Source organism: Falco biarmicus, chromosome 7 (genome assembly GCF_023638135.1).
Source record: "Falco biarmicus isolate bFalBia1 chromosome 7, bFalBia1.pri, whole genome shotgun sequence".
NCBI lineage: Eukaryota > Metazoa > Chordata > Aves > Falconiformes > Falconidae > Falco > Falco biarmicus.
The window spans coordinates 59,282,640-59,307,007 of record NC_079294.1 but is presented as its reverse complement, the minus strand read 5'-3'; the positions used below and the strand labels follow the sequence as shown (position 1 = coordinate 59,307,007).

The 24,368-nt window shown below is 42.2% G+C and overlaps 1 protein-coding gene across 7 annotated transcripts in view; it reads right to left on the bottom strand.

Moving 5' to 3' along the window:
- PDE8A (phosphodiesterase 8A) overlaps positions 1 to 24,368 on the bottom strand; it is a 157,288-nt gene that overhangs the window by 49,151 nt on the left and 83,769 nt on the right. The gene's annotated exons all lie outside the window — the stretch shown is intronic.

The following is a 24,368-nucleotide window of genomic DNA, read 5'->3' as shown; positions in this document are numbered from 1 at the left end:
CGGGGTAAGAAGACGCAAAACCACTGAATAAATCTATAATGTAATCATGTGCATTCACCTGCAAACTGCATAGGCAGATAACTGCTGTATAAAATCATGAACGCTTATGAGCACACAGCCAGCAGTGGTTAAAAGGTGCATTTGATTGAGCAGATGTGGATTTTTCATGTGTCACCTGGGCAGCCACTTCAAACTGGTGCTTACCTTCCTTATACTGTGGGCAGGGTGTCAGGAACATTTTTTTCAGAAGCTTTATCAGTCTCTCCAAGTTACAGCTCCTCAGACCCTACAGTGGGCCCTTCCATAGTGGCTGTCTGAACACCAGCAGCGTGTGTGATCTCTGAAATAAGCAGGTTCTCTGCTCCCCCCAGCAAGGACTCCAAAATGTGAGCACAGCAGCGTCGAGACTTAATGCAGCAAAACAGCTTCTCAAATATTAGTACCACCAGGTACCCAGCATCTTCTGCACCATTTTATTGACATCTAAGTCTATCTGGCTTATCTAAAAAGGTCTGATGTTGTAGCCAAGAGTTGCACAATTGTCCTCTGATAGGAATCAGTGCCGGAGCTGTACACACGTGAGAAGCCTGGGCTATTCTGCCGTGTGCCACAGAGCTCCATGCTGCATCATTTGTTAGGCAGTGACAACCTCATTTCACTTGCATAACAATGACGAATTAGAAGGAGCTATATGAAAGAAAGACAGTCCATGTAGTCATTATACAATGAAATGGTGTCAATCTATGAAAAAAACCAACCCTGATTAGTTGCAAGGAAAACTGGCATCCATCCAAAATCAACCTCCCTTGAGATACAAATTCTGGCCCCTGACAAGATGGAAGCTCATTTACTCTGTTTTCCAACTATCCAAAATAATGTTTCCACCCTGAATCTCACTCTGCTGGTTTTTCTAAGAAAAACTGTGACGGGCCTAGGCCTTCTGCTGCAAGCGTGAAAGCTTTATGCCAAAGAATAAACAAGAGAAAACAGACATTCAAGTCCTGTCTGGCGACACCATTAATAAGTTCATAGTCACCATTTCCTTCTTCCTCCCCTGCACCAAGTGTTTCTTCCCAGACAGTGATCCAGACTGCTGATAGCTCTGGCAGGGAGCTTTTACCAGAAATTTTAGCAGGAAATGTTAATTTGCAAGCCTTGGTGTCCTCCCTCAGGGAAGACAGATGTTGTATCTGCACAACCAAATCGTGAGGACTCAGAGCTCCTCAGACCTGCCTTCAACACACAGAACCCGAACTCCCCTGTATCTCTAGCAAAGCTGAGTAAAAAAACAACAGTACTCATTTATTTTTTTTGCCTTTTTCCCCCCAAGCAATGAAATACTAGAAGAACATCCAAAGCAAACAGAAAAATTCTATTAATGAAATATCCAATTTAGTGTAGTTTCATGGCATAACTCTGAGCTCAGCCTGATTTCTAGCACACAAAACCTAGCTGGAAATTTGTCGGGCTAGAATAAAACAGAACTACTGCTTTCTGTAAAAATTCTACTGCATTTCTATAAACCAGTGTAATGGTAAAGATAGCTTGTGTGAAACATACATTACAAATAAATTAGATAGCAGGGATAAATAGTTTGCTAGTGTAACGCCTAATGTCTCACATAAGAGACCGAAAGGAAAAGCCATACTCACTTCATTAACGGTTCCAATAAAGCTACAGTAAAACTACAGGTCATTTTGAGAATTAAAAAATAAACCTATAAACTCACTGAAGAATGACGTAGATTGGACTCTTGAAAAGTTTTATTACTGAGGTAGATCACCCGATTTCTTTTTCTTCCTCTATGAACTTTGAACATAAGGCTGTAATTACTTACTACAGATGCAGGAAAGAACGGTGTCCTTGATGGGGAAAGCTTTTATCAATCATGGGAAGTTTCATTTGACTTTTTTTATGTGTTTGCATATTCCTTTGAGTCAGGACAAATGTTCTTACCACATTCATATTTGTGTGGTTAGCAGATTTTTCTGCATCCCTTTTGTCCTTATCCTCCAAAGACAAAACAAATGGCGTGCTGCTAGATGTTGAACTTTGCAATTTTAGTACTCCATTGCAACAGGAATTTATTTTGACTAGCTGTACAAGCCACTAACATGCACAGTACCACGGAGCACCAAAGTTCTACTTTTCCTCTTCACTGCTTATTTTGAAACAATATGTCATACTCTGGATGACTTCAGAATATACTATGAGGAGCATAATTTAATCCAGTTATATTTTGTAATCTAATTTTGCCAAGAACATTCAAATGTATTCCCACAAAACAAACCTTCTGTGAAACAGCAGGGAAATACTAGAGGTGGCATCAAACCACTACTCCATTAGACATAAATTACTCACAGTACGTTCCCCACAAAACAGAGCAACAAAATTTGCAGGCCATAATATGAGGTTGTACCCAGAAATACTTTCCAGATGAAGCAAGCAAGATTTGCAGTGGTTTTGTGACACAATCAACAATTTCCCGGTATTGGAAGAGACCATCTAGTGCATTTGCTGTGTGGATGCTGTCTCCTTGAGTACCTTTTTTTCCTGAGTTCAGTGAGCAATGAAAGCTAAAAAGGACACGTGTACAAACGTAAGGCCCACCACGGCTCTCTGTGTCCTTCCTTCTCTGGGCAGCTGGTCCTGAATGCTGAATAGCTGATCACCTGTGAATTATTTTGTCCGAAAAATTTAACAACTACATTGCCTACCAAGCGTGTGTGATATTTCAGCCTCCTGCCCCTTCTTTATTTTTAAAGAATACAACCTTGTCATTGCTACCCATGTACTCTCTGGGAAGTAAAGCATGGTTTGTTTGAACAAGAAACTAATACTACTTCAAGCATTTAAGATTGATTGATTTCTTTCTTAACAAGAGAAACATGCCTGTGCTGGGAATAGTATTTTGCTGACACTGTAAATACGGAACTATGGGTGTCTTGACAAATATCCCACATTCCTACTTCAGACCAAGTTTTAAGACAGAATTTCACAGTGCTTATGACAATTTAATACCTTAACTGATGATTCTGCTTCACAATTCTCCTTTTTTTTTTTTTTTTTTAGCTCATTTTATACTTTTTTAACCTGCATCCATACAGAATTACCAGGACTACCATTAGACTGGATTGCTGTATTTGCTAGAGTAAGAAGAATCTGTTGGCTCTGCCAGTCAAGAAAAAACACTTCTTCCCCCACGTCTGACTTTGACAATTTAGTTACAGCCTTTACAAGCAGCACTATGCAAATCAACGTTTCCCATATAAGAAGCTTTTCACAGTCTGGAGGAAGAAACATCTTCTGATAAACATAGACCAATTTTTTGCAGTACATGATAGCATATTTTCTTCCTGAAATATTCCATTATTTCCAGTATTTCTGTCATACAAGACAATTTTTATTTTCTTTTTAATCTAGTTATTACTGTTCTGTCACTGCAATGCCTACCAGTTGTTTTCTCAACACAACTCTCCCAGCTTCATCTGGAACTCTCCCAGTTTCATCTGGTTGGAAAAACCGTGTCCCTCTGACTGCAAGCCACTGGCAATGGCGAGAGCATTCATTTCACTCTCTGTTCTGTCATCTAACACACGACTGAACAACTGCAGCCTCAAGCTGATTATATCAGCACTCCAGGAGTCAGAGGCAAACATCTGGAATTTATTGGTTAGAAATAAAATGAATGACATCTTTTCAGGAGTTTTAGCTTGCACCTGTACTTATAAATCTCCATGAGGGCAAGTTATGAATAAATTTAATCGGCAGCAGGATGCAAAAAGCTCTGATTTTGAGCCCTTTGGCTCAACCCCTGTCAAGGGCCCCAGGAAGAAGGTCGGTACTGAGATGCCCTGGAGGCAGAATTTGTTGGGAGCTCTTCTCTTCCACCAGAGGATAAGGAATACGCTGTATTAGGCCTCCTGGGGCCCACCATGCTTTCAGTGTCCACGTCCAGGCAGCTCCGTAGAGCAGGCTGCACGGCAGAGCATGCCCTCTCGGTCCACGATGATGGGGGGCTCTATCCAGCCTTCCAGTCCACACCAGCAACTGGGAGTTTCGCCCAGCTTTGCCACAAGGGGAAATGCAGCCCTGAAGGTTAATTTTGTTGCCTGTAACGCCATGGGTGGTTCAAACTTCAGCAGAAGGCGAAGGGGAATGGAAAAGAGGACAGCACCGCAAAGAGTAGTGGTAGGGCGGGGGGGAGGGCAGGGGTCAAAAGAATCAACCACCACCACCGTTATCTGATGGGAGGGCACAAAGGTACCGGATGAACCTCTGAAAATATGTGGAGGAGGGAACAGGGAATACACAGAGAGGAAGAAGGGCAGGGGAGAAACAAAGAGAGAGAAGCCCCTGCCAATTGTTTGGATGAAGTGTTACCTTTGCCTAGGCACTGAACTCATTGTCTGCAGCCGTCTCCTTTCCTGCTTCTTTCCTGAGCCTCCCTCAGCACAGACAGTGCGTGTTCCAAATCGGAAGGTGACTGATGTGGGTCCTGTGCTATGGGCAGCAATACACCAGGCACTACATCAACTTCTTTATTTTCACTCGTGCAGAGTGCAAGGTTTTCACTGCAAAGGTTTAACTGACTGAAGTGCAAGCTGACTGCATCTCACCCAACTTGGCAGCCTGTCTCAGAGAATGTTCATATTTAGGAGTTGTTATGATCCTAATGAGACAATGCCATTGCAAATGCAACCAAACACTTGGAGATGCAAATCAGATGCACACAGGTGCCCATGGCTGGGTATTGCATTCAGTTCGCTACTCTGAACACTGACTATGGGCCCCACTAGGGATGCAGGATGCTGGAAGAACAGGAAGTCTGTATGGGGGGGGAACCCATTATACTCCTTTCTGATCATAAAGGAAGATACTCTGAGGGAAACAGCATCTTTCTTTCTGCACAGACCCAAACATGAAGCAGTCAGAAAAGACAAAGATAACTCAGCATTTCAATGAGGTGACAGCCCATGTGCTCCACACTCAGTACTTCACACAGACTACTTCCAGTTACCGAAAGCACCACTGCGATAGTGCAGCAAAACTGAATTTAGTAGAGAAAAGAACTTGGCAAAACTTTCTGGCTGTACCGTAACAAAAAACTTTTAAAAAGAAGACAAATTCAACCCCCTGCAGTGGGGGGCCAGTTCCTATATACCACTCCAGCACACCCTGTTGGTCTGTCTGTCATCAGATGTTCCCTGGCTTTTTCACTGCTCTGCAGAGCAATTCCAAATGTTCCAAGTTGTGGGTTTTTAACTTTTTCTGGTTTTCTTTTTTTGTTTTGTTCTGTTGGGTTTTTTTAAATAAAGGACTTTAGAAGCTTCCTTACAAGAACAACTTTCATGAAGTGATCAACTGCTCTTTGCCAAACACACAAGCTCTGTGGAGAAAGGAAAAATAGGATTTGGAGACAGAGTACGCTAAGCTGAGGGGAACAGTTTGGAGCATGACAGACCTTCGGAAGAGACAGGGAAGCACAAGGCTCAAGTAGCAGAAGGCACATGGTGTGTCCTATTTTTACAAAGGTTGTTTCTTTTTTCCGGTTGGTACTTCCCTCTTGCTATGGATGACAGGAGGCTAATATGATGGTGGTGTTAGTATTATTGACTAAAGCTGCCCCAAGCTTTGTCTGGAAGAACTGTTGAACTAAGACCTGCTCTGCTCATCACTGGTTTTTGTCCAAATAGAAGTTAATAACTCTACGCACTGGCCAAAAAACAAGCAAACCAAAATTGTAAGGGGATCAGATCACTGGCGGAATTTCAGTACTCCTTGTCTCAGCAACCAGACTCTGCTGTGCTAGCTAGTAAAGGAACTATTGAGGAGCGCATTGTTGAGAGTTCCTCTGTCTACAGAATCACTAGCAGTAGCAGCTTCACCATCAGCTGCCTGCAGAATGTTTTGCCATACCTGAATGTAGGTGTTTTTGCATATACATCATACACTACCACATTATAAACTATTTCAGGCTATTTCAGTAAGGTACTAACATAATTCTGCAAGAAAGCACATTTCTGGGGGAAAAAAACAACCAAAAGCCATTTCAAAAAACCCTACAACCTGAAACAAATGTGGAGTTTTATCACTGCTCAATATTTAAACTTAGCTTTATCCTCCTAGTAAGTAGACAGCTCTAGTTCACAACTGAACACCTACTTTATTTATTTAGCTACGCTGCATTTAACCTTACATCCTGTCCGCTGGGTGCATCCGGCTCCACAGATCTCCACGCAGCAAAGCTTTAGCATAAGGTGGGGGAGCTACTTTCCACATGCCAAAAACAGGAAATTTGATGACATTGCTCAGTGAGCAGACGTCAGCAGAGAGTGATACAAAAGAGTAAACAACTTCCTAGCAGCAGCAGACAAATGGAACGGAACTACTGGAATCCTGCGATGCCTGGGGTGTTTTGCATGAAAATTACTGTCACCATGAAATAGAGACCTTTGGCTGATGCAAATTGGGAGTTGCTCCCTGGAAATCTAGGAACTACACCAGTTTGGTCTGTTTAAGATCTGACTCCAAGTCTTTACTTTTGTGATCCTGAAAACATAATTTTTGAGAATTCATGTTGTTGATATTCTAAATATTTTGTAAAAGTTCTCATTTTAAAACACAGAAAAAGTTGATTTGAATAAAAAGGATAAACTTCAGTGAAGGTGTGGAAGGCAGGAACAGAAATGCAAGTGCCATTTCAATACGATCATACTACCATCAGTCTTACATATATACATACATGATATATATGTGTAATATAATATATAATATTTTTGTTAAAAGACTTTGATAGGAAGGAAGCTCAGCATTCTGCCGGGGGAACCAAACAACAGGTATGGCACCTCCATTATGGATTTCAGTGTTTGCTTTGTGGAATCTGCTCTCATATTTTCCAGCTATGGGCAAATGTCAAATATGATCTGAAAAAATAGCCTCCCAGCTAGGCATGTGATGATTCAAAGCCAGGTTATAGAAGGCAGAAAGGAAACATTGGGGAAGCCATTTATGCTCTAACTGAATGTAATTCTGCCCATCCCCGTCTAAAGATTTCTTAACTGCAAGAAATAATATTTGACCACTGACCACAAATACGGAACTTCCCTATTGCTCCCCAATCAACTGTATTGAGAAAATGGGTATCCTCTGGAAAAACTCTTCCCTACTCATCTACTTGTAAATAAATCGCTGAGGCATACAATTTTCCAGGTCCTTTATATTACCTTTTGAGCTATACCTTTCAAAGGAATGTAGAGAACTAAGTCCTATTCTAAACAAGTTGTTAAACTCTTGACAGTCAGTCAGACTAGGAGCTTGCTGGGACAAACTGGGGATTTTACAGAAAATAGACAGGAATATTCCCCAGAGGGAATGCAATTCAGTCAGTACAGTCCCAGGCCTTTCCTCTCACCCAGGTATCTCTCCCAGCCAAAATCTAAGCAGAACAGACTCCTAAGATGAAAAAGAGCAGCTAAATTTAGAGCCGTCCATGAGACTGTCCTAGTCTCAGTAACAGAGAGAGGGGGAACAACAGGAAAGAGCCAGATGCTTCTCAGCTCTCCTTGCCAAATCCTCCTCTCCTTGGAGACAAAAAATGTAGTATGTAATTCTGGGGAGGAAGACACACCAATAACCATGTCAACGCTGCAGTCAAATGACAAGGCAAACATACTGGGCCAAATCTATCTGTAGTGTAACTCTAGTGATTTGACCAGACTTTGTTCTTCCTAAACACTGGCAACTAGCCTTAGGCTAATAAATGGCTAGACAAAAACAAATAAATAAAAGCACACACCCAAAGAGCAAAAAATGCCAATAAAAAACAGCAGGTCTATTAAAAAAAAAAGCAAACAAGCAGTCAATTAAAAAAAACCAAACACACACAAAACTGCTTCCCATTCCTCACTCTACCTACATCAGAATTTTCCTGGTTTTACTTAATTTGTCATTTCAGCAGAGTATGAGTTTGCACCCATTTGTCATTCTTCCCAGGCTCCTCAGTTTGAATGTTAGTAGTAAGGGCTTAGAAAACAAACTCCTCTCTGAAGCTAATCATTCTCAATCCTCCTCTATCTTTGGTTACATGACAAAATTAAAAATATATACATGACTAGCAAAAACTTCAAAGAATAGAAAACTGGAGTATCAAAGTATTTATCAGAGAATGGCATTCACCTGGGTGTGCCAACGATGTCAAGATGTTAAACTCATCAGAAGACAGGTTTTCTCCAAAACTCACATTGCTCCAGGATTAAAACATTATTTTACTACAAGTCCCTTTCCAAACTTTCATTCCACTAAGGCTCCTGGCTAGTACATGGCTAGGGAAAGAAACCTTGCTCTGACCTTCAGCAACAGCAATGATGGTGATGTGACACGACCTGAGTGGCGATACGTGACTATACCTGTCTGTCATCTACATGGCACACTTACTTAGGGCCTTCCATTGTTACGTTTTTATTTATATCAATAGAGGTGAACAGGGTGACCAGAGGCAGACAGCACGTGGTTTTAAATACAAATGCAACTATGGAACCCTATTGTGTGCAAGCACAGAAGTGAGGAGAGGGCAGCATAGGAAGGGTGGGGGCTGTGCTGAGCAATCTGCTGATAGAGGTTACTATCTCTTCTTGATAAGGTCTGGCAAAAAGGATAGTAACTTCTACATGATTTCACTCCCCCTTTTCAATGGTCTGAGGCCCAAGACTAGCAGGTATGACACAAAATGTAACGTTTGCCAGCTATCCTTACAGTACCATACCACTGAGACTGATTTTGCAAGCCAGGCCACCATTTCCTGCTTTTTCCTGGGCAGCTAAATAGAGAGCTCCTTTTAACTGTCTTTGTCTGGAGTATCTGTCGTTATCACTTACATTCAATTAAATTTTTACATATGATTTTATTTCATGGAAGTGTATTTTGAAATTCGACTTCTGCAGTGCAATGTAACAGCACCTTCTAATCAGATTAAATAAGTAATAAACCCCTAGGTTTATGGGGCAGTTAGCCTGGAGGCCACCAACTATGGTATTTCCTATATTTTACACCTATTTTTGGTCACTTTACATTAAATTAGCAAATGGACTAAACTGAAATGTTTTTTGATATAAAAAGAGCGCTTGTCAGGAAAAATGAGAGCTCCGAGGGTTAGATGCACCTACCATTTGCCCATCCACAAAGGGGAATGTGTTTCTTACGGGATCACTGCACAGTGGTAAGCTTTGTTTCTGTAGAGATTTTGACATATGGCTGAAGTTAGACCTTAAATTAGAATATTCCTCTTTGAATTGAGAAATGATCTTTCTGTGCAAATGAATAGTGTATTCAATGTGAATAAAGCTTCTGCTATTGCACAGTTCATCTTATCTACTGATGTCATTTCCTCTTAGTTGCTTCTGTAATATTAATAATCACCATACAGCCAAAGAGGTCATATACTAGGAATGTATACTTTAAAATTCTCCAACATCGCCGTTTTGGGTTTTGAACAAAAAAATCTATGTTTCTGGCTGGATTGATACACTGAATGACTTGCAAAGAGATGACGTTATGTCATTTAAAGGTGGGGACAAAGAAACCTGTCTGCTTAGGGGGAAAAGACTCCAGATTGCAAGAGAAATATAAGAGTTGAATACAGGAAAAATCACTAACAAACAGTGAACCTAACCTTCCTTAATAAGCAAAAATTGGTCACAAACAAAGTGATCGTGGTGATATAACCCAAGGACCACACAAAAATCATGAGGACTTGATTTATAGGTTCAAGATGTTTCTGATGCAATTCTTGGTAAGATTATTACTGTTTTAAAATTACTTGCAGCAGCAGCTTCTCTCTTCCTGAACACAGCAGAAACAACTTCCTGAGCACATCTTCAGCAGCCAATTCCTACCTGCACAGACACCTCAAGGATCCCCACTTACACACACAGCTGAAGAACAGAAGAAAGAAAAAATGCAGATGCAGAAAAATTTATGTTTCTAAGGAGACTGGTATCTTTTAAGGTAACCGCCTGCTATGAACTTCTCAGAAAATCTCATTTTTGTGATGAGTGCTCTGCTTGGTGGGACTGTGGCTATTTCCAGGTGGGATGAAGAAGTTCAGCTCTTTGTATACAAATGGGAGCAAGAGAGGAAAATGAACCACTATCACACACGGCAAGGGAAATAAAGGCCCAGGTCCATCCTGCCTCATTTTAGTCACATAATCAAGACACCAGCATTAAAAAAATGGAAATGCTAGTCACCTCTCCAACTCACGGACTAATACAGGAACCTGTGCTTCAGATACAGAGGAGCTTAGGTGACAGAAGAGCTCACAGGACTGGCTATCTTACAGCAGATCAGAGCTTCTCGCAGTGGAGTGGGATTTGGGAGAATGTGCCCCCTCTGAACGATTCAACACTCACCCCTCGAGCTTTAACAGGATACCCACGCTAACATACCAAGGGAGATTCATAAGTGTACTTGAAAAATGGAGCTGATGTTTAAAAAAAGAGCATTAAGACATTCTTTAACATCTTTTATTTATAAAAGCCCTTCATGTCATCATGTATAATTTGGAATTAACCATTTTTCTCCTTGAAAAAAAAAAAAAAGAAAATTACCTTCTAGTAAAAAGCAATTGTTTCTACACAGAAAATGTTAGAACTAGATAAAACACTACATAAACCCAGTGTAAATTTAAGGAGGAGACCAGTTCCAGGGCACATTAGAGTGAAAAAACATTAAGAGCCAAAAAGTTAGCTCTCATGAAATGGTGTCAGAAAACAGTAGCTGGGACCTTTCAAGATGGGCTGCCAAAGAAAAACTATGCGTCAAATCTAGTTAAAGATAGCAGTGATTCCTCAGGATATTACAGAAGAAGCAATCTCTCACAAATATGTTCTTTTTATATTTTTTTCAGTGTGAATATATACCCATGACATAGACACTCTGCTCTTTTAAGTATTGGAAATCATTCTTTTAAGAATTTCAGAGCATGGAAATACTGTTCTGGGAGAGATCCAAATACCGATTTGACAAGGTCTCTAAACCAAATAATTTCAGATAGAATTTTCTTCCGTGTACTACTTTGGCTTTATGTTCTCCCCAGAATGTTTTCTTTTTTTCCTCGCTTGTAAGTACCAATGTTACCAGGTCTAGAATCTCTTTAAGGGATCTCAAAATAGTTGATGTTTCCCTCAAAGCCAGAGTTCCAGTTCCTGGAGTCACTGACTGCATGAAATCCTAGGCTTTCCAAGTAAAAAGGTTACTTCTGCCTCTTGCAGTTGCAGAAAAAAGCTTGAATCCTAAATGTTCAAACACTAGAACGTCAGCAGAGAGAACCAAAATGTGCCATGATTTTAAAAACAAAATTGAATTCTCAAGCTTAGCACTTTTTTTTTTTTTTTTTTTGTCTGGAATAGTGATTCTTTAATCCCCTGGAGCTGGCCGTACTGCATCAGTGCAGCAGAAACAGGTCACAATGGTTGCAGGACTTTGATCTGAGCAAGAAAGGCATTAAGTGCAAAGCAAAACAGGGTGAAAGGGCAAGGATCAGCTTGATTAAGTCTTGTGCCCAAAGTCTGATCCTTGATCAATATTCAGACAGCTGCCTTCAGCACCCAGTTCCCAAATACAGGGCTGCCACTTTTCAAAGGAGACATGCAATAGCAATAGGAAAACCAACATTTGGATTCTCAGAGATCTAACAGTCCCGGATGGACACAAGTAACCTGGACTACCATGTATCACAAAATAAAGGCCAAAGGTGGAAAGAGCTGGTTCCACTGCATGCCCTAGTAGAGCAGCAAACATAGAAACAGGTAAACCAGAATAAAATGTAGCCAGAGACAAGAGATCATCCTGCACAGGGCAAAGTCTACAGTCAATAATTTACACTACAAGAAAAGCTTATACTTTCACAGGGCTGAACATGAAATCACAGAGCTAGAAGGCATCTGCAGAAGTTATCTAGATTGCTGTCTATCCGAAGGCATGATTAATATATTTATAACACCCTTAACACACATTTGCCTAAGCTTCTCTAAAGCTGTGACTCTCTCAGCAACCTACTGAATTGTTTCACTGTCTTCTCCGAGTGGAGGTTTTTCCAACTTATCAGACTTCAATATTCTCTATAATTAAGGCTGAATATAGTATTTCTTGCCCTATTCACCATAGAAATGAAAAATTTATTTTCCCCTCCCACTCTGTAGCAGCCTTTTCCAGATCTGAAGGCTGGTTAGTCTGTACAAGTGAAGAACTTGCTGTTACCCCTTAAGTCAAAGCATTTAAAAACATTTAAAAAAAAAAAACAACCAAACACAAAAAAGGTTTTAAACGCTGTTATGGTAGCTGTATAAGCTGCAACTTCTAAGCTATAGCTCAAAATAGTTTGAACACAACTTATGGGAGAGATTGCAGCAGGATGCAGGCACACACAGAGAAGCAGCTGGACACAGAAAGTGTATCGGATAATCCTTACCAGTTGAATCCCAATTTCTAGGAAATGCCTAGAGAGAGTACAGTCACTGACTTCCATGGAAACTATTCTGCTGAAAACCATGGCTCTGCATCTCCACTGAGAAAGGACCGTGCCAAGGGCAACATACAAACATACCTTGTTAAAAATGAAGAGAATTTTAAGTTAAGCCTGTGCTTAAGTGCTTGCTGAATCACAGCATGGTGTTGTACACAGTGAGGTTTTAAATGCACGCTCACTTTCAACCAGACAACTTAAGACATTATACGAATTACATCTTGCTCTTAGGATTGCATTTGGACTGATTCTGTCAGTCCCCAAACAGAGAATTTCACTGTTTATTACAACAGCTGGGATGGACTGTGTACTCTAGAGTAAAGACACTAGAAATCCTAGCAGGAGGTAACTGTATAATTACACTTTGCCTAGAGATTTTAGAATGAAATACAAATCTGTTAGTGCTTACTGGCACCTCCAGAGCACATAAACTCATAAAAGAAGTTTTCGTAGATTTATAAAAGGAAACAGAAAACAACAGACTGGTCACACTTATCTTACTTAATTTGAATGAGGCTCTGGCAAACCAGAAAGTATAAAGGAAATAGTTGTGTAATGCCTAATGACTGCTTAGAATGGAAAAATGTTTCTTCTTTTATCTTGGCTTGTTAGAAGGGGATGGGTCAGAGTACAACACAGCTTAAATGCAAAATTATGCCTACGATCAACTGAAGTTCTTAAAAGCTCTGTGCCCATATTTTACAGTACCAGGTTAGCTTTGATCCATGTTGAAAACAGAGTAATTTCTATTTGCTAGGAAGTTGTGGGTTTAACTTTATAGCACAAAAGCGATAGATTTACTTTCTCGCAACTAAGCCAAGGAGGACAGAGCAAGTATTCTCATGAAACTAGGAAATAAATGCAGATACCTCTATCTGATACTGATAAATCCATATCCCACCTCTTTGTTCTCCACCTGTCCATACATTAACCAACTATTGCAAATTGCCAGGAAATCGTCACTATCATATGCTTCCAAAGCTTCCCATTTGCATATATCTCAGCTTCTGAAACGTACTAGCACTGGAGCACACCACGCAAGGAACGAACAGCATCTGTGTTTCACCAAATGGAATCTAAGTGGAGAGCGCCCTGCTCGCTTTACAGCTGCTTCAGCCCACCTCATCCCAAACGAACCGGGTCAAAGCACTTCAGGAGGTTTCTGTCCTGAGCTTTGCCTTTGGTCTCAGCCCTGCTTGGGAGATGCAAGACGTGCACTGTTCCTCAGCCCAGCTTCCCTGAGTGTCGCAGTGGATGTGTTCCCAGAGATGCAACAGAAACAGAAAAGGTAAACATAGTCCTGGCCTAAACAGGCGCACTTCTCGCTGTCCTGTCTCTGAGCTGTCCCAGAGGAAACTATGTTCTATATCATATAAATAGGCTTTGAGTTTTTAAAAAACGGTATGCTCATTTTTTCCATTGTGATATTATGCCTTATGTTGCATATGCCAGGCATAAAATCCAGGCTAACATGTATCAAGATTTTTACAATTCCACGCCAAGAAAAACACCTCCAGTACTTTTGGTCTTGAACCTTGCATTTCTTGTTCTTTTAACTTCAACTCCATGTCTTCTGAGGCAAAAGTACCTTTAATGCACCAACAGTTTACTGCTGTTACCATCACCCAAACAGACCTTACTAAAGGGCACTATAAAATTACACTAAAGAATATAAGTAGCAGGTGCAGTAAAAATGCCCCAGGTGAGGATCTGACCCTTTTGACTATTATTTAGGAAATTGCACTTTTCACAGCTGCAACTGATTGAAGGATGTTTCATTACCAACAGCTTTCTAGATGTATTCTAGAACTAAAAGCTCAAGACTCCCTAACAGATGATATTAAAATCACAGTCTTTAAAAACGAGAAAGGCAACGATGGCAACACCTGGGCTTAGCAGCAATCCCATCATTTGTTCACACTGGACGTCTATCAAGTCACTGGTCATTATTCCAGTGCTTTTGCAATTATTAATCCCAAGAATCTAAATTCACTTTAACATAGATGACTAGATTTTGATACTTGAGCTCCGGTCGTGCAGCATCTTACTCCTTGAAAAGTCCGGACAAAATAAAAATGTTGGCAATCTGATCTAAACTTGAACCACATCTGGGAAGATTAATTCTGAGTGCAACTACATAAAAATCCTTCACACATAACACTACATGCCCCCCAGCATTTCTAACAGATATGAATGAGCAGTCAGCTAATAAACCTATTTGATGGCCAGATCTTCAGGGCAGCGAATCTTCAGCTGTCACTGCAGTGGACTCCAGTGAGCTACATGGATTTATATCCGCAAGGGGCCACGCTTTGTATAAAACTTTCGATACGTGCATGAGCGAACTAGGTTATTTTTCTTTTTAAACTCCACACATGACTGAGCAATTAGGTTTTCTGAAGTGCCCCCAGACCAGCAGGCTGCAGTTCCATAGGCTTAGGACTGTGCAAACCTATGGCAAAGCCCCTGTTGCTAAGCTGTCACTCAGCAGGGTCCCTGGGGACTAGTGAGATCTGAGAGTCCCCCAGCAGCATCTGAACCCCCCCACATCTGATTACAGCAAGTCAAGTGGTGATACTGCACATCCTGCTGGGAGCGACGCAGCAGCTCAGAGGAGAACGAGGAGGAGCTGCTGAGAACTAGAATCTCTCAGGTAAGTTAATGTGAGGAATGAAGTCCAACCAATGTTTTGCAGATGAAAATTAATTCCTACACAAACAAGAGTTGTGGGCCAGTGTGACAGACACACTTGACCCCTAGCCATACTTTGGTTCAAGCTGACTAAGGAGCGAGAGGCATCATGCCCTGTGGTGAACCTGAGCTGGAAGGCTCCTGGCTCATGTACAAGGAGTGAAGTTGCCTCGGCAAAATACTTCGAAAGGTGGTTTCAAAGCCCTAAAATGCAAGATAACCAAAGTACAGAACAAGATATCAAAGCTAAAACCAAGACATCTATCTTGTCTATACTACTGACTAGCAGCCAACTACTACACTCTATGAATACACCATCAGGATGAGCCCAGTCTGAGCTTGCCCTGAACTGCAGCTGGACTGCACGACAGGTGACTCTCCCCCTGAGCAGGGACACCTCTCAAGTTTTGGGATTCCTTACCCGAGACTAGGGGATCCTTCCTTGCCCCAGGTGGAGAGGTCCTTTATTCATGACAGATCCTCGGTAAGCGACTGATAGAGTGCTGAATTAATACTAATGAAACATTACTAATTCGTGGAGCTACTCAATATTAATTATAAACTTTGTACGGGTAATTCCATTAGATATAAACCGTTGTCCAAGTCTGAGACTAAGACTAGACCTAGCTGCACATAGGCTCCATAGGAATTTAGAAAGCAAGGGGGTCCACTCTGAACCTCGTGACTCACCAGGAGGGTCCTTCTTACCCTTTGCATCTCCAGTCTCTATGTGAATCCTTCTAACTCAATTCTAACTTGGTTTTCCTTTGTATGTTTCTTCCATGCAGTAACTGATAAGGTGACCCTTGCCATGAAACTTATTGAACCTTGGTAAACCGCTGTTAAACTTTGTTAAATACCATTGAATTTATTAAACTCTGTCAAATTATTATTTTTCCTTAATAAAACATACTGCTGCTTCTCTCTTTTGAGTGAGATGCACTCCCACTCATCTGTGACAGCCAGAACAGCTCACGCTCCAGGACAGCATAACAGCAACCAGTCTGGGTCTTCAACATTTTCTGGACTTTTTTTGAGCCCCAGGGCTTTGTTGCAAGTACCAAAGGTCTAAGGTTTCCCTAGGGTTAACGCATCCCTTCCCAATTCAGCATATTCTCCAACTGAACATTGTTCCTGAGACAGATAAAACCCATCCCTTTCTTTTGTTGTTTGTCCTCAGACAACAAAGAAATCTCACAAAGGGTCAAAATGTATCAGTCCTGTTGCCAGCTAACGGTTCCTTATCACCATTACTCATTTATACTGTTTATCATTTCCTAGCGCCATAGTAACAACACAGACAGCTAAAAAGGGCTTGCATGAAATAAATCAACAGTCTGCAGACCTGAAAGCTGCTCAACTAAACAACGGTTCATACTGAGGGGAAAAGGTGAGGGACAAAACCTCCAACACATTAATATTGGACTGTTTTTTTATCACTTGTATACTCATAATTGGCAAACATTGCATCTAAAGAAAACTGGTTAGTATAAAATCTAATAGGGAATGCAATACAAGGAGGAGGCCTTGAACAACATGGTCATTATCATTGTTGTAAGGTAGTAATTGTCAGTATTACGTGAAAACATCAGAAATTTGGCTCCTACCCCGATGACTCTGCAGTCTATGAGACACAGCCCTCAATTCTCCCTTATACTAGTGTCCTTTTTTTATATGAACAACCTCACTGCATGAGATGCAAGACTTGTACAATCAAAACTTCACATAAGACACAAAACATTCACCAAAAATATCTGTTAACAGTAATCTGCAAAACACTTCAGGGAGAGCATGGTGGGGGGTGGGGGTTGTATAAAGGACATCCAGGCAAGTTCTGTTCACTTTAAGAGTTTTTGACCTGCTCTCCCTGGTTTTCCCTCTTTCCTGAATAGCAAGCTTTACTGTAATTCTCAAAATATATTTACTGTTGGTCTTTGTATTTTAATTAAGTATATCAGAATGCCGAAATGCTAACAAAGGTGACCAGAAAGAGAACTTTTAAGATCCACAAATGTTTTAATCTGAACACTGGTGTTTTGTGCCATTTGAGATGCCCTGGTATCTCCCACATGGCCCTCCCTGCTGGTCCAGAGGGTTGTTTGTCGGTCATCTGTTACATAGACTGTGTAGCAGCCCAGGAGGATCATCTGAGATGCTGCAGGGCACCACAATGGGCACGCACCAAGCATCTATGTTTATGCAGCAGAGTAAGCCCCCAAGTGCCTCCACACTATCATCTAACCAAGTGGTTTAAGGATCAAAGTCTTAGGAGACCTAAATCAAGCCTCATTTGGCTGGATTTGGCTCCTCCTAACAGTCTTTACCACTGTTACTGCAATGGGAAAGCCTCACGTGCCTTTTCAGCTTTGCTCTCCCATCAGCTCCACCATTCATGTTTATTTGTACCACCAGTATATCCAAGAGCCCTTTTCATAGACTGAGATGCTATTGTGCTATATTAACAAAACACAATAATGGGCAACATCTTACAGATCAAGTACAAGGCACGGAGCAAATGATGGAGGCGGATGGGGTATAACCCCAGCAAACGGCACTGCCGTAGTGGAAGGCAGTGCTTTCAACAGACCAGAGACACAGCCATAGTTAACTGGGTCTAGCATGACTGCTTCTGACACTGCATCCGTCAGCAACACTGTTAAGCTTTTCAGAACAGTAAATAAGCCCAAAGAACATCCAGTGACAGAGGGATCTGGATCTCTAATGTGAAATTAATTCCGCCCTTTTCTTACTTTTACCGTGTAAGCCTGCGTACAAAAAACAATTCGTAAAATGAAGGCCAAAAGGAGACATGACTGCTCTCCATGAAAACACCGGCCCAGAAAAAGAACACGCAGAGAAAAGAACTAAAGCTAAAGAAAAACCTCGACACAAGAAGGCGGCATCAACTCACTATAAGTAAGTTTAGGCTTGAAATAAGGAAGATTAGAAACCCTCAGAAGAGGAAGGATCTGGAATAACCTTCTAATAGGAACAGAGAAAGGCTGAGAAGTAATTAGCTTTGAGACAGTACAGGATGCATTTATGAAAGACATTTCATGCTGTGGCTGCCCATAATTGCAGAGGACCAACCTACATGACTCAGGTCATTGCTCCTACTCCAGAAACCGTGTACATCCCTGGAACACAGAAGAGGCCAAAACCCTGTTTGTTCAAAGCCCTTCTGCCTATATGCTTGTTTTGTGCTTAATCTGTTGCTACAGTAGCCAGTGGAATAGTGAACAAGTGGTATGGAAAGATGCATTAAGCAAAAACAGAGTAAGTCAGGATATCAAAATGTGTTATATTTGAAATTCAACTTTTTAAATCTTCCATCCCCAACTCCAAAGCAGAAAAATGCAAAAGTGATTGGGGAATCAAATCTTCTGGTTTTATGTTTGGTATTAAACAGGTCATAAAAATTATTGACTTTGGCTCTTCACAACTTTGATACATTAAAAATAATTACAACCATGCCTCAAATGAAAAGTAATCTCAGAAGTCAGCATGTAAATGCAGGGTTTTGAGGAAAAGCAACCACTCAGCAGCACACAGAGCTCATCCCAGAGAAGAGGACAGGGCAGCCAGCACAGCCAGGGGATTGCCAGGACAGGCTTGTGTAGCCCTCCAGCCAGGGCTAAAATCCTTCATTGACACCATTACCTACACAGTTAGTTAATCCTGGAAACTACAAGAGATTGCTTAAACTCTAAAGAAAAAGGGAAGAAAGAAGGTGTTTTTCAGCCAGTTGGGAGGAAAAATGATCCCAGCGACACCACACATAATGTAAAAAAAAAGCTGAATTCCCTTCAAGAATTGATTTTTACTTTATAGCATGCTGTAAATGCTCCTCATTCCTACTCCATACAGAGTTCTCAAATATACTGAAGGGGGAACGGGACTGAGTCAAGCACTGAGACAAAACTTTACAATTTGCCTCCAGTTCTGGGTGCCCCCATTTTGAGAACCTCAGGTGACACTTCTACGGCTGAGATTCAAAAGGGCTGCAAATTCACTGTTTATTTTCTTACCCGGCCAGGCAGCGTGATTTTCAATTTTGCCTCTCCTCACACATGACACTACACACACAGTGAGTGTCTGTTAGATCTGCTCTGGCAAAGTGAAGCAAAACTCAGAGATCTTGAATTCCCTTCCTACATGCCGATGTAGAAGAGGCTGCCTTGCTTTACATCTGCTCAACTCAGCTAGCTCTTCTTACACTGCAAAGACTAAAGACAAAATTTATCTTAATAGAAGAATCCACAGAAACAGAAGAATTTGACATCCACCTTCAATATGAGAAGCTTCACTTTTTCCTGTTTACAAGTTCTGTAAAGCCTCGTTGAAAGTCAGCTTCTGAATTCATGTAAAGGCACCCAAATGACATTTCAAAGCTAAACCAGACATGCAGTCTTTGGTGCAGTCAGAACGGGATAATTCATCACCTGTATAAACCTTAAAATATTTCCAGGTTAAAAAAAAAAAATCATTAATGTTTAAGTCCCTCTTCAAAATTGTCTCATCCTCCCTGAAGTTAATGCCACATGAAAGTCTTATCTTATTCCCTCTTAATATTTCATTCACCTTGCCTACCTGGAGGTTTAGAAGCTCTTCCATCAGCACCCAGTTTTGAAAATTGTAGTAACTACTTTCAACTGAGATGGTATATAGTAATCTGCTTGTTACCTCTTTGTTACAATGTCCCACTGTGAACATACCAGCTGCATCTCTCCTTCCCATTTCAGGCATACACAATTTTATCAGCTTTTGAAAGAGAGGTTCCGAACGCTGGGTTTTGGCAGTGAAGCAGGAGAGAAACTGACTTTCAAGGACTCCCAGTCAGAAAAATTTTGCAAGCTTCTGTTGGTGAAAGTCTAGTCAGGGGTGCAGCCCTTCAAGGTCTTCAAAAGGTGGTAGTTATAAAAGTTTCTGCTCGCTTTTAGTGTTCTGTTCTTTTCCATTAGCTGTTCAGGTAAGATACAATCTGTCTGACAAGAACACCCATTGATGCTGTTCCTTTTTTGTAAGTACATTGATATGATCACATTAACCTTATTAACAGTGTTACCGGATTAAAGGCGTACACTTGCTCACAGCACAAAACTACCTATGTCTCATTTTACTATGGAACAAAGGTGTCAGTACTACTGAGCAGCAGAAACATTCTTCTTCACTTGTTGAGCAAGGTTAAAGGGGGATCCCCATGACATTACATCGCTTAAACCTTGGCCAGTTAAGAAAGGAATCTTTCTAGTTCTCATCTTCAGTTTTTGGCTGCAGGTGCTTCAAGGCTGAAGTTTCTGGGAGGCCTAGAGGCAGCATCCATCTCCACAGGGCATGGCGTCTGCCACAGTGTCTCTGCAGGCCACCTTCAGCTACGCAGTGCAGCAGCCCCACACCTCACTCCACTAGAGCCTCGGCACCTTCTTCTCCCTCCTGCTTCAGATAGATGAAAGTCCTGGTGATGGACTCGCTCAGGCTCCAACTACATAGGACGGGAACTCCGTCCCTTAGCTCTTCAATCCACCTCAGCATCCCCTGGTTACTTGCATTGACTCATTCTTTTGTTCTCAGAAGAATGACCGCCTATGAACTCCTGTAACTGGGTCACAACATCCCCCTGGCAGAAAGCAGTGGCTTTCCAGCACAGTGTATGTAGTGCTGCCCTCACTGTCTGTCTCCAGCTTTAAGCAACCCAGCCCCTCTAGTAACCTCACTCAAAGTAAGTCTGCCTGGTTAGCTTCAGTCCCCCTGTCCTGTTTGACAAGAGACTCTCCCCAGCCTAAAGCAGCGTGCCATCCCAATGGCATGTCCCTTCAGGAGAAAAAACTAGGTTTTTAATTCAGAGAAAACCGTAAAAATACCTTCTCTTGCAGCATAAGGAACAAACCATACTCTATAGGTGCAAGGAAAGCTTCACAGCGTTTACTTTTTTGGCCATGAGCGTGCATCCAATTAATGGTCTCTGGCAAAATATAGCTTGAACACCATGATGCCGTTTTACAAAGATTATTAAGTTATTGTTTGGCAAACCTTTTAACTGGCTGTTAGATTATTTTTAACGACTAGAAAGTAAGGGGGAGTTTGCTACTGAATTTTACTTTGAAAGACATTTTTCTTAACACATTGGTATGTTTAATTGGCACAGGGCACTCAGTGCAAATACATGCACACAGCACTGTACACCTTTCCCACTAGCAACTGCAGTGCATATGGTCAGAAATTTCCAAAACAGAACAGGAAGGAGACGGTCGCAAGGCACAGGGCCCAGCTCTGACACTAGGCAGTACGATCCATAGCAAGTGAGATCTGCCAAGAACAGGAAAGCAGTAATAGATCACAGACTGGGGGGGGAGGCAGCTGTGGCTGGTTCCTTTCTAACCCAGTTCATACCCAAAGCAAAGTCCATGTTGCCAGCCCATGGGAGCGCTGGGAGGAGTCTGACACTGCTGCAAAGCTCCAGCATCCACGGACCTTGGAACTATGTGCAGAGTCCTTCAGTGCTGCGAGCCCTGTCTACCATCCTGAGGAGCAGAGTATTTGAACCTGTTCACACCCTGCCTAGCTCTACTGCAATCAGTACCAGGACTGAATTGCCGTCCTAGGTGTGCGCCCATGCCTGCAGTGTGAAATGGTGCATCTGTTAGCACAGATGTCTCCCTTCCCCTCCCCCCGCCTGTACTTTCTCAGCTCAGTTTTGAATTGTTCACACCGGGAAACAACAAAACCACAAACTTTCCCTTGAAGGAGATGAATTTTTTTCTCTTTCTAAGGAGCCCCAAGAATATGAAACAGAAGGAATGAATGCTGTGAGGGATCAGTCAGGCAGGAGGGGACAGCCGTGGAGGGCTCCTGCCCGGGCTCCGCAGACCTTGCCCGCCGCAGGGCAGGAGGGTTAGGCTCCACTGGAGGGCAGGGAGAAGTCGGGCACTGCGCCCTGGCACAGGACAGCTCACGGGAGGTAACCAGGAGATGCTTTCGCAGGGTCAGGGCAGCGGAGGAAGCAAGCACTCCTGCTCACTGTTTGCCATGGTTTTGTTGCCCCTTTTCCTCACTGTCTTTTCCCTCCGCATTGCCTCGTATTTCAGTGTTTTACCTCTTTTCATTTTTTCCTCCTGCACTCTCACGGTCTTACCCCCCCACCCCCGCCCCAGTGCTTCCAGTCCTATTTATTCATTCCCCTTCTCAAACACCCACTCGTTCTCTTGTTCCCACTAAGCAGAGATAGATGGGAGACCCCAGCCAGACCACTAACACCACCAGCAACCAGTGGCAGAGGACTGTGGCCACCCGCAGCCTGGTGCCATCCAAGTCCCCGCCACACAGCACAGCCAGCCATGCAGCAGGGAAGTGGCCGCTCTATCATGAACCTGTTGCATTTCATTATTTTTAACATTTTGCATGCCTTTTGTTTCTCAGCTTCATCACTAAAGCCAGGGATCACCTCTCCTTCCTGGGGATTTTTTGGTACTCCAGGCAGAGCCCAGGCAGAAGGATCTACCTGTTCAGCAGAACCCCTGTGCCAGCTTAGCTGCCTGCACAGACCAAGGTAAAACTTACAGTTCCTACATCAATAGCCACAATGGACCGTGATGCCTTTAACCTGTAAAAGACCACGATATTTGTGCCCTCTTTAATCTCAAAACTGAAATCTTCCTCCATTAATGCTTCACAGCTCGTTATCAAAACCAAGGTTTGTTCTGTGGAAAAGCCTATTTCTTAATTACTCAGACAACACTGAAATCCTGAAAGACTTAACTCTGAAGAAGTCTCCCTCCAGGAACGACAACATTTGGATATGGCAGAACATAAACTTTTCCAGTTTCCTTCATATGTACAAGGCATCTGCCCCACTGGACATCAAAGAAAGCCACCAGGATGACAGGAATCTTTACTTTGGCAGAAAACGGCATGCAGCATATAAACAACATGCAGACCAAGATGGGAGCTGGCCTGCTGGGCTATGCGTGCTCTCTGTGACTCCCATACATGGCTGTGTGCTGTCTTGATTTTCCTTTAGCTACCTTTGCCTCATTTGTGTGGATTTATTTAGAAAATTCTGTAAAGCAATAAATAACCAAATATCTAAGGGATGTGAAGAAAACTGCACGCAGAACGCCTCGTTTGACCACGTATTCAGATTCCTGCTGACTACTATATATGATTTGTTATTAAACCATAGAGATTCTACAGGCTTCTGCTCTGATATTTAACTTGTCCAACAGCGCCCGTTTTGCTGACCTCCAGGGCTCCCTGCAAGGCCTGTTTTCCTACTCTCAGAGGGGTGGACTGAGCTGGCCTGAATGAGGAGTGTCACATTTACTGCGGGCTGGGAAAAGATGAGGGCTTTGCTTATTGTTGACATGTGTCAACTTTAAACCTGTAATAGGTGCATTTTTAGAAACAGAATCATCTGTGTGCTTTTGTCTGGAGCTGACTGCATTGTGTCGTCTGGATAGAGGAGGCACAAGAGGATGTGAGGTCACATAAAACTGGATTATGACAATGAATCAATGGGGCATTAGGAATAAGCTAATCAGAAAGGAAGAATCTGCATGTACACAGACATCTTGCTAATGAGTGATTACAAGAAAGAAAGGATCGAGAAAATACATGGCAGCTAAACATGATTTTAACACGATACTAAAGAGAAAGACAGACCCTTCCCTCAAGGTCAAGCAAGCATAAAAGTGGTTGTTAAGATCAGCCCTGTCCCACTGTGCTGCAAATGACCTTCACACGAACAGCATGGCTGAGCTCATCTGAAGTTCAGGCGAGATGACGGACCTCAGTCACCTCAGACCCCAAGAACAGCCGCCACTGTGGCAAGAGCCCTCAGAAACCTGCATGATTTCAGATGCAATTCCCATAAGAGGACACTGCCCCATTGAGCAGATGTAACTTCACATTCGTAAGAGATAACTCTTGGGGAGAGCTAGGGATCCACCACAAGCTCCAGAGAGCCACTGACACTGTGAATTCCTGAGTGGACCACACCAACACATTAAAGACATAGAGGAAAAGGATTGTATCTCTGCACAAATAACTCAGCCAGGGAGCTCCACCCAGATTTCTCTGTAAGCCTTCTGACATCGGTGGCATATACACACTGGCTTGGCCTTTTTCCACAAGGCTACCACATTCTCCCCTCAGGTGG